We start from the raw sequence: 11,525 nt of genomic DNA on the forward strand, positions 1-11,525 counted from the left end.
GTTGATGTTCACACATCTTAAAGTATCTGAGATGAAGCAACACCAACCTAGATTTTTTTCTAGATCTGGAGAGGGAGCCATGTTTTTGTGTGTGTTTCTACAATATGGTGCGTGGTGTTCTAGATTTTCTAGACCAATGCATGGTTTGGTGGAGCTAAAGAGAGTGGCAACCTTCATTCTCTTCCACCTCATCGGGAACTTCTCCAGCTCTCTAGAAGGGCTCATCTTTAAGCCTACACACCATTTTATATTAGCACAGCACAGTTTTTGCTGAACTATTTCTAAGCATTTTCGATAAAGTTAGAATTCTGCAGATTTCGCCTAGGCCATTTTTATGAGAGATGGGGGAGGAGGAGGGGAGAGAGAGAGAGAGAGAGAGATTTGGTTGTGATTTGGTTGACTTACATCATGGAATTATTTAAGCATGGGCGGAATCAAATGCACAGCCCTGCATCCGTAGGTGTTGACATCCAGGTGTTGGAAGAGGAACTGAAGGGTCCCGAGCGATTCTTTTGCCACACTTTTCTCACCACAGACGTTAACAGGGTCTCCAACTGCTTATTCTGGAGGAAGATGGCAAAGAAACGAGCAATTAAACATGGTCACTGGAGCTCTCTGAGTCATTCAGTAGAAAGAATGACAAACATATAGGCAAGTCGTTCCACCAATTAACAGAACAACAGAATTGGAAGGGATCTTGGAGGTCTTCTAGTCCGATAATTCCCTGCTCAAGCAAGAGATGCTATACAATCCCAGACAAATGGCTCTCCAGTCTCCTCTTAAAAGCTTCCAGGGTTGGAGCCCCCATAACTTCTGAAGGCAAGTCCTTCCACTGGTTAGTTATTCCCACTGTCAGGAAATTTCTCCTTTGTTCCAGGTTGCTTCTCTCCTTGATTAGTTTCCACCCATTGCTTCTTCTTCTGCTTTCAAATGTTCTCCAAGAGGATCTGTTGCCAACTTGATCCTTCAGATCTTCCAGGGATGCACCCATCTCTCTGCAGGAGAGGCCACTGTAGCTGAGTCCATCCTCTTTCTGATGGTTGTCTCCTCCTCCTCCTTCTATCCTTCCTCGCCTTGTAGACTTCCCAGAGAGTGTGGTCACACCTGCTACTACCTTGAAAGTCCCTTGCTCCCTGCACCCCATCTCTTACCTCGAAGGGGTGCTGGAGGAGATAGCCCAGACTTCACATAATCAGTATTTGGAGGAGAGAATAAGGCTGAGTCATCCAGTCTCAGAGAATATCTAGGACAGCGATGGCGAACCTTTTTTGGCTCGCGTGCCACAAGTGGGGGGAGCGCAGGGGGGTCGTGTGCGGGCGTGCCGCACCCATAATGCAACGCGCGACCCCCCCAGTGCGCATGTGCGCACAACGCGTGACCCCCCATTTTTACACGCTTTTTTCACCCTCCCCAGGGTCCAGAGGCTTTATAGGAGCCTGGGTAGGGCGAAAAGAGCCTCCCCTGCCCCCCCGGAGGCCCTCCGGAGGCTTCAGGGACTGTCCGGAGGCTTCCCTGAAGCCTTCGGAACGCTTAAAACGACCCTCCAAGCAAACCGTGCCATAGGTTCGCCATCACGGATCTAGGATGTCTTTCAATTTAAAGATCTCTCCAACCTCCGGGTGAAAGAGAAGCTGAGGAACAAGAGTCATGGAGCGTTAGCAAAGCAAAGGAAGGGAACTTTCCTGAGAGCCTCTACAAAGAGAGGCCACATTCAGCCATTACGGGGAGAGAAAAAGAAAATGCAGTCCTCGTTTAGTGACTGCTGAAAGTCACAACAGCACTGACAAAAGGGACATGCCCATTTTTCAGACTTACAACCATTGCAGCAGCCTCATGGTAATCAGATCAAAATTTGGGTACTTGCTGGTTCATATTTATGATGGTCGCAGTGTTTCGAGGTTACTTGATCTCTTTTGTGACCGTCTGATAAGCCAAGTCAATGGGGAAACCGGATTCACTTAACAAATGTGACAACGAAGGTCGTACAATGGGGCAAAACATGCTTAAGAACTGTCTCGCTTTGAAACACTTAATGACTACATGGATTGATAATTAATAATGGAAAATTATATTTGGAGTTGTGGATGATTGAAAATTCTATGGTTAACGGAAAGTAGAAATGTGTAATATGAATTAATGGGAATTTTTTGATTTAATCTTTATTCTTATTTCTTAGAGATTGGTGATATAATTTTATAAAGACTTATTGTTACCTAGTAGATAATTATGGATGTAAGGAAATAAGGGTTGTCACAAATGAAGGAATACTAATGGTAACTTGAACACATAATGCTCAATGAAACATTTAACTATGTTTAATGGATAATCAGTGACTTTATTCTTAATTGTAAAAACCGCTGCACAAAAACTTGTAACCAAACGACATGCTTGATGAAATTGTTTTTCTTTTTTTTTTCTCCTTGCTCTTGTTTTGTATGTGTTGTTTTGTCCTTTTTAAAGAAAAATAAAAAAATTATTATAAAAAAAAAAGAACTGTCTCGCTTAGCAACAGAAGTTTGGGGTTCAGTTGCGGTCGTAAGTTGAGGACAACCAGTCCAAGGAAATCAGTAAAAGATCTGGTTCATCCTAAGAATAAGGCCACGGCATTGGCATAAGGACTGCTGCATTCACTTAGTGACCATCTCTCTCTCTCTCTCTCTCTCTCTCTCTCTCTCTCTCTCTCTCTCTCTCTCTCTCTCCCTCCCTCCCTCCCTCCCTCCCTCCCTCCCTCTCTCTCTCTCTCTCTCTCTCTCTCTCTCCTATCCACATTATCATCTGCTCCTTCTGGCTGGGAGTTTCTCCCCCATTCCCTGATTCTGACTTCCATTTCCAGGCTGGAGATATCATCCTACAGTGGAACGAAAGAGCCATTATCATGTTCTACATCACCCTCAGCTACATGGGCTTCCTGGCTGCCATCTGCTTCACGGTGGCTTTTCTGGCCAGGAATCTGCCTGGGGCCTTCAACGAAGCCAAGCTGATCACCTTCAATATGGTGGTCTTCTGCAGTGTCTGGGTGACTTTTGTGGCCACTTACCTGAGCACCAAAGGGAAATACATGGTGGCTGTGCAGATCTTCTCCATCCTGGCCTCCAGTGCTGGTCTGATGGGCTGCATCTTCATCCCCAGATGCTACATTATCCTTCTGAGGCCAGGCCTGAATACAAAGGAGCAGCTTACAGCCAGAAGAAATGTGGAAATGTGAGACAGAGGATTTTCAACTCTCAATATGCCGTATTCCAACAGATCAAAGTTAGAAAATGGTCCAAGCCATTCTCCATATGTGAGTAGGCCAACACTTTTTCTTGAAATAATAACAGGGCATCTGGAAGATAGTATCCCCTATCCCTGTCCAATAGAAATACAAATTGGTCGCTGAGCTCTATTGAATTATAGATAGAATATCTGTCTTGTGCTCTTAGCCTTCCTGAGGCCTAAAACACCACACCCAGTTATTTTAAACATGATACTTGTGCAATGGGAATCTTATTGATATGATAGAAATAATTGGAGAAAGAGCTCTAGAAATTCTACCATTATATTTGTACCATTTTTTTCTACAAATGGGTATCTGGAGCATTGGACTCAAGATCTCATCGTCAACCTAAAGAAAGTACAGAGACATGTCCCAGCCAAATTAGGAGGATAATTGGGATTATCCAACTGGTCAATTAAATTACTATGTAGAAGTCAAAGAAGAGAGGATCCAAAATATTGTCTCATAAGATTACTTGTTGGTGACGTAGAAAAGCAGATGCAGACAGGAGTAAGGTTGTGCTGGGAAGGCCACCCGATGGAAGGCACCCCAAAGGGCACCCACCCAGAGCATTGTTCGGGGCTCCCTTTTATTGTCAAACTTCTCAGAATAGCAAAAGCTCATTGGACAGAAAATACACTTGGCAACTATTGATTGGTTTACAGATGCATGCTTTCCTTGTGGACACCTTATGGACACTTCATGATCACTTCATGATATAGATACGTGACTCTCTACTAGTTAATATTTTGCTGCATAGAATGTGATGTCTAGGTGTACATTCCATTGTGCCTTTCTTGTAAGCAAAAGAGATTAAGAGCCAAAGGATTAAGAGAGGAAGGAATGTGGATTTTGACTGATTAATCAATGTGGTTTGCCAACTACTGAATAACCAATTAACCCTACAATTACTAGAAAAGAATTTCTACATAATGGAATGATTGAGTGTCCCATAGATGTAGTTGGATATGTGAGGGCATAATTGGGCATAATGACTCAGTCAAAAGTTGGAATAATTCATATATCTCCACCTTCTGCTTATGGACAATCCAGAGATATCTGAGTGGTCACTGGGAGCTGAAGATGTCCTTGGCCCAATTGGACAGACTTTTTCTTATCTTCTTAAAATGGAAGTTTGCAGGAGATCTTATTGAGAAAAAGAAATAATCCTAAATCATCACTTTTATTCTCAGTGTTGGTGATATGTGAGTAATTGGCTATATCTTCCTTCTTGGCTATATCACAGCTGTATGTTCCAAACATCCAAGAATTCTCAGTTTTCACACCCCTACTTGGGCCTGAATATAAAGCATTTTAAGCCCATGCCATGGTCCACACTGTGAGGTTAATGAGGTGACTTCCTCTTGTGAGAAGGCTTTGGATCATCTTTCTCTTAGTATCTTGTCCAGTCTTGCATTGGAAATTGGTGTCTGGAGTAAGAAAAAGGAAATTGTTTATCTACAAATTATAAAATTGAAGCTGAAAAGTCCTGAATGTCACTAAATTTTGTTCTTCCAAAGCAGAGCTGAACTGAAAAAAGATGAAAACATAACATTAAAAATGTGCAACAGCCTGATCTTCTTTCTTTCAGAGCAGGATAAAAGTAAAATTATTATAAAGGTTGATATGAAGAATGAAGTTATTTCCCCCTATTGCAGATAAAATGCTTGCCTGCTGTTTGCTTAGTCATTGCCTCTCCTCCTACTGACCCAGTCAGGGTGGGAAGTAGGCTACAGAATATTATGCATGTACCTGTAGGATTTTATAGGTGGCCAATATGGTGGCAATATCAGAGCAGATGTCAGTTGCTTCAAGGTCAATGAAAATGTCCTGCTGCCTTGCACACCCGTAGTTAGGAACATTGGCCTCCCCAGCTGAGAGAAGATCCACCATAGCATCCCAAGTCATTCTGGGATGCCAATAATTGTTATGGTGATTGTGATGCAGATGGACTTTTTAAAAGGACCTGGAAATCCTGGTTGATCTCATCAACAGAAAAAGAGGAGACATTTCCAATAATGGGCGAGTGCTCTTCCAGAAATGTAGGAGCATCAGATATTCATCCTTCATTTAGTCCATATAATGCATGTTAGTTTTGCTAGTTCTTTTACTCTATAGGGTAGTCCTTCGGAATCAAGAAAGAAATACTAATGTAAAGTTTATCTATGGGCATAGACTATAGAGGTGGCTCTGCAGTCCCAGTTTGGAGCCTCAGAGTCCAGCAAATTGGGGGCAGTGAAAGTCCAGCTGTGAACGCTATTCTGTGATGCTGTTCACACTTTTCTATGGGGTTTTGTATTCATAGCTGCTGGAGGCTAGATAGCCCAGAGATCACCAGGGGTTTTTGTCAACTGTCTTTCGGTTGGATGTCACAGTGGCTTTGGTTCTCTTTCACGGCATCTTTGCAGTGCTGTGAAGCTCCCCATCCTCTCCCTGACCTTTGGGAAACGGCCCCTGCATCAAAGGCAACAGAACTTCCCAAAACGTTTGACTTGCTTGATGCCCCTCCCTCCCTCAGAAAGCCACATTTCTTTAATAAAGGAACAAAATAAACCAAAAATAAATAAATAAAGGGGACACCCATGGGATCCGCAATATCGGGAGTCATTGCAGAAAACGTCCTGCATGAACTAGAACACTGTGCATTTCAAAAATACATACCTAAATTTTGGGGCCTTTATGTGGATGACGTAGTGGCCCAGCCAACCCCTGAACTGGTCACTCAAGTGCCAAGCCGCATTCGAGAACCTAAAGCGTCGTTTCACTGCTGAACCAGTCCTAAAGAACCCTGATACCAGACATGACTTTGGTGATATAAGCAGATGCTAACTACACAGCTGTGGAGGCAGGGCTGCTCCAGAAGAAGGTAAATGGGGAGTCTCAGCCCGTGCATTTAGACATTGACAGCTGGGGAAGTCCGCTGCAGACAGACGGTTCCCAAAACAAAGAGAGTCATATGATTGGTGGACAATGGGAGGTCCAGGGGGGAAAAGGAAAGTTTTCTTATTCTGTTTTCACGTGAAATCGTTAGAAGTAGAAAAACTGGTTTTTCTACTTCTGTACCCATATGGAATCTTCAGTAAAGTTATTCTCTTGGTAAAAAAAAAAAATGTCCCAGGAATTAATTTTGCTGTCTAACCCAGTGGGACAGTTGACAGTTGTAATTCAACAGAAATTAATTTTACAGACCTAAACATGCAAGAGTAAAGCATTATATAGTTTGCACTCTTTATATATAACCAATCGGTGAAATCTGGGTGCAAACTGAGAGGATTTAATTTGATGTGTGTGGAAGCATTGCAAAAATCCTGAAAAGAGGGGGAGGAAAAGGGGCTTTCTATGGAAACATTATATTGCACCCCCTATTGTTGTTGTCTTTCTCCTCCTTTTGATTTTCAACCAATGGAAAGCAAATTTTACAGAGTCCGAAGATGTGAGTGTTCAGCCTAAGTGATGGTAAGGTAAATAGGAAACACACTTCAAACAATGAAGAATAAATGGCAGACAATTGAAAGCTCTTAACCTTCTTCCAATATGCACTCAATATGCACATATCACAAAATGAATGCAAAGCTCCCACCCTCCAGAATGCGTGGTGGATGTAAGCATGGTCATAGCCTGCATGTCCCACAGAGAGAAGTTCAACTTTGAAAAGGACAGATGTGGTTTTAGAACTTCACAATTCTCTTCATTAGCAGTTAATATTGAGAAAGGCCTCGAGATGGTGTTATAATTGACTTCTAGATTGCAGAGACAAATTTCATCAGGAAAGTTGTGCCCAACAATTTTTGTAGCCCATTTTTTTTTTAAAAACTTGATTATTCTTTTTGTCACTCCAAAAACATTTCCAAACCTTCTTACCCTCTTCCTGATGACCAAACTTTCGAAGCTCTGCTGCCTTTTTGCCCTCTGGAAATCAGCCCCGCCCTCCTGGGAATCCAGACTATATTCCACCACAAACCAAAAGCCCAGGCCTCTGATGTTCAATGACAAGGGAAGGGTGCCAAAACCCCATACCTATACTGAACAACAGATCCATATTCCCCAATGCAGCCCCTCTCCTGCCTGCCAACAAATCTTCTGTTACCAAATTGGGCCTTATGTTTAATGCTGCTGCAAAACCTGATTCCTTCTCTTCTTCCTAACAAAGTTATCTTGGTAGGTAGGTAGGTAGGTAGGTAGGTAGGTAGGTAGGTAGGTAGACAGGTAGACAGAGAGAGAAGAGAGAGATGATAGATAGAGAGAGAAAGATGATAGATGATAGATAGATAGATAGATAGATAGATAGATGATAGATAGATAGATAGATAGATAGATAGATAGATAGATAGATAGATAGATAGATAGATATTAGAGAGAGGGAGATATGAGAGATGACAGACAGACAGACAGACAGATATGATGGATGGATGGATGGATGGATGGACGGACGGACGGACAGACAGAGATAGAGAGATAGATTAGAGAAAGAGATATGAAAAAGAGAGAGAGATGATAAAGAGAGAAAGATATAGATACAGACAGAGATAGATAAATAGATAGATAGATAGATAGATAGATAGATAGATAGATAGATAGATAGATAGATAGATGATAGATAGAGATAGAGATTAGAGAAAGATATGAGAGAGAGAGATGATAAAGATGATTGATGATAGATAGATAGATAGATAGATAGATAGATAGATAGATAGATAGATAGATAGATGATAGATAGATAGACAGACACAGAGAGAGAAAGAGAGCGAGACAGAGAGAGACAGAGAAACAGAGACAGAGACAGAGAGACACACACAGAAAGAGAAAGAGAGACAGAGAGAGGGAGAGAGAGAGACAAAGAGATAAAATCTGATAGAATTGTACACCTCCTCACATTTTGTAAATATTTAAGTATATCTTTACTTAAGGGATGTGCTCACTTTTGTTGCCAGCAGTTACTTTAGACATGAATGGTTGTGTGTTCCGTTATTTTGAGGGGATAGCATATTTACACTGTTATACAATCTGTATACTCACTACTTTACATTGTAGCCAAGTGTCATTTCTTCAGTGTTGTCACATGAAAAGATATACTTAAATATTTACAAAATGTGAGGGGTTGTACAAAAAATTAACAAGATTTTAATAATCTTTTCTCTAACATCTTCACCAGAAATCTCTGGGATTGCTTTTACGTCTCAAACAAAATACCTTTTCTCTCAATTCCAGATCCAGATTTTCTAGTTCTTTCCAACTCTTGTCTATATTATTGTCTAAAATGTCCACTTTATTATCAGTTTTACAACTCCAAACTTCGTTTACACATCTTATCATCTTCTTTCATCTCCTTTCCCATTTTTATGAGTCTTTCCATTCTTTTTTCAAAACCTGTCAATTCAGTTAGAAGGGTTTCTAGCAAAACTGCCCATTTGCTCAAATAATAGTGAAGGAAATCTGGCATAACTTCTATTTTTGCAGGTTGCTCTAATGAATCTTTCCTCTCCTCCATTCTGGTTGCTATTATTCAGTCACTAGTATCAAGCGTATTCTGGTAATAAATGAACAAGTATATTGAGTTTGTCATAAAATATGTAATCTACTTCACCTTTCCAAATAAATGCATTGTTTAGGTATGCATTATGATACTCCTTTTATGTAACTACTGTAATTTTTCATGTGATGGTTACTGTAGAAATTATTTCCTCACTATTTCCACGTGTGGAATTCATTTCATCTTTTAAACATTTGATTGTAAGCAGTATGTATATCTACAAATATTACTATCTAAAAATCAAACGACACTCTAGACATTTACATTCTAGAAATGTCAAGATGTGAAAATTGGAAATGTCTTTAATTGTAAAATCAATATTTTTCTGGAAACTATAGAGTGCAGTGTAAATTTTCTCCCACAGATGAACCAGGAACATTTCTGGCCTACTGTCTGCGGCCTACACTCACCTGAAACAACAACAATCATTGCTACAAATTGGGACTTGTAAGGATAGTGATGTCCCATTACAGCGATGGGTCTACTACATGCTCCTCTCTTTACAGGTGAATATTTGCTTATTAAATTTACTGTATATGCCACCCATCTTACTGTCAAGAAAATATAACCAAAGCAGTGTCTTAGCAAAGCTCAAATATGTGGATCCATAAAAGTAGCTGATGCAGGACAATCTAGAAACTGCTGCTAGTAGAACTCAGGTCGCTCGAAGCAGGGGTCCCCAACCAGAGGGGGTATTCAGCAGGTTCTGACCAGTTCTGGAGAACCGGTAGTGGAAAATTTGAGTCGTTTGAAGAACCGGTAAATACCACCTCTGGCTGGCCCCACCCCATCTATTCTCTGCCTCCCAAGTCCCAGCTGATCGGGAGGGAATGGGGATTTTGCAATATCCTTCCCCTGCCACGCCCACCAAGCCATGCCCACAGAACCGGTAGTAAAAAAATTAGAATCCCACCACTGTCCCCAACGCCCCGGGCAGCGGCCCACTACTGGGCTGTCAACTTTCGGAACCGGGCTGCAGAAATGGTAACACGCACGCACATCCCCACTAGGACAAGCGACATACGTGTGTGCCTGCCCCTCGCGCAAATGTGCATGTGGGCAAACTTGCCTACCACTCACACAGAACCATCCCCTCTCCCCAACCAGTCCGCAAAGCCAGAAAGATTGGGGAACTCTGGCTAAAAACTTGGCTGTGCTTCGTTTATTGTGTGTGAAATTGAAGAGATTATTTTAAAAGGGTGCTCTGGCATATTGCTGTGTGAAAAGCTTTACCCATTCACAAAATAGCTTTCATCAATTTATGGCAGGGGTGTCCAAACTTGGGAACTTTAAGACTTGTGGACTTCAACTCCCAGAATTCCCCAGCCAGCCATGCTGGCTGGGGAATTCTGGGAGTTGAAGTCCACAAGTCTTAAAGTTCCCAAGTTTGGACACCCCTGATTTATGGGAATGCAGAGTTCCTCTTGCAAGTTCCTCTAACCTGTTTTAATGAGTTGCTTGTACTATTTCTCTTTTCCTCTCAAAATCGTTGTTGCATTCAAACTTCATTTATTTCCCAGGAAGACTTAGGCAGCCTCAAAGTATTCTAAAAATGAAGTTAATGTTAAACGTTGCAACTTTCCTTGCAGAATACCACTTTTATTTAAATCTTACTTAGTAGTAAACAGTAACAATAACTCTTATTTATAAATGCATGGGTTAGGTAGGTTAACTTATCGGGCTACCAAGGAAAATAGTTTTTAGAGAAGGTTGAAATTTGTGATGCTGTTACCTCCAAACTCTGGCACTAGATTTTGGGGTGGAGCTGGAGCTGATAAGAATACTGTGAGAAGTTTTATAGCAAAATATATTTTATTCTTTATACTGTTTACATCTTCTATTAGAACATTAACAGAATCCACAACGATCTGAGAATCAGCATCTCCACTAGATACAGTAAAACCTCCATGGTTGACCACCTAAGTTGACCTAATTTTTGTAGATCAGATGTATAGCCTATATACACAATAGAAAACCAACCACTCTCTATGTCCTACAGGTGCTCTTTTCAAGAAGCAACTGGACTTTCTGGTTTTCCTTTGAAGGCATTTCACTTCTCATCCAAGAAGCTTCTTCAGCTCTGATTGGATGGTGGGGAATGGATTTATACTCCTTGCAGACAGCTGGTCATTTGCATCCTTTTAGAGGGTCATTGAGGCCACTTGGAGGCTTCTCTGTGTCCTCAGAGTCACCTAAGTGGTGCATATGGGTGTGGAGCCTACTTGGAACCGCTGAAAGGACTGTGTTGTAGACTGGAGATAGATGACATCATATCCCTCCCCCTCTGTTGAGAGGGTTGTTCAATTTTGACATAGATGCTTCTTTGACCCTTTTCAAACCAGCTTTGGGACAACCAAGACCTGGAGAAGCTCCATGGACATTTAATCACTCTCTATATCAGGGGTCTCCAAACTTGGGAACTTTAAGACTTGTGGACTTCAACTCCCAGAATTCTGGGAGTTGAAGTCCACAAGTCTTAAAGTTCCCAAGTTTGGACACCCCTGCTCTATATTGACCACCTGGATACCAAAGATTTTAATTTACTCTCCATAACTTGACCAGTCGAGGCCAGTTTGCAACAAGGGCAAGAAAAGTGAAATGCAGACTTGGTAGTAATGAATTTGTTTCAAGAAGAATATCAAGGAATGCAATACTTTAATTCAGCAGTTTTAACAGTAATTATGGATTCATTTCACAATACAAATTGCACAAGGACTTTTCTTTTCCTTTTCCAGGATC

Source organism: Natrix helvetica (assembly GCF_964273705.1).
Source record: "Natrix helvetica genome assembly, chromosome: 11".
Taxonomy (NCBI): Eukaryota; Metazoa; Chordata; class Lepidosauria; order Squamata; family Natricidae; genus Natrix; species Natrix helvetica.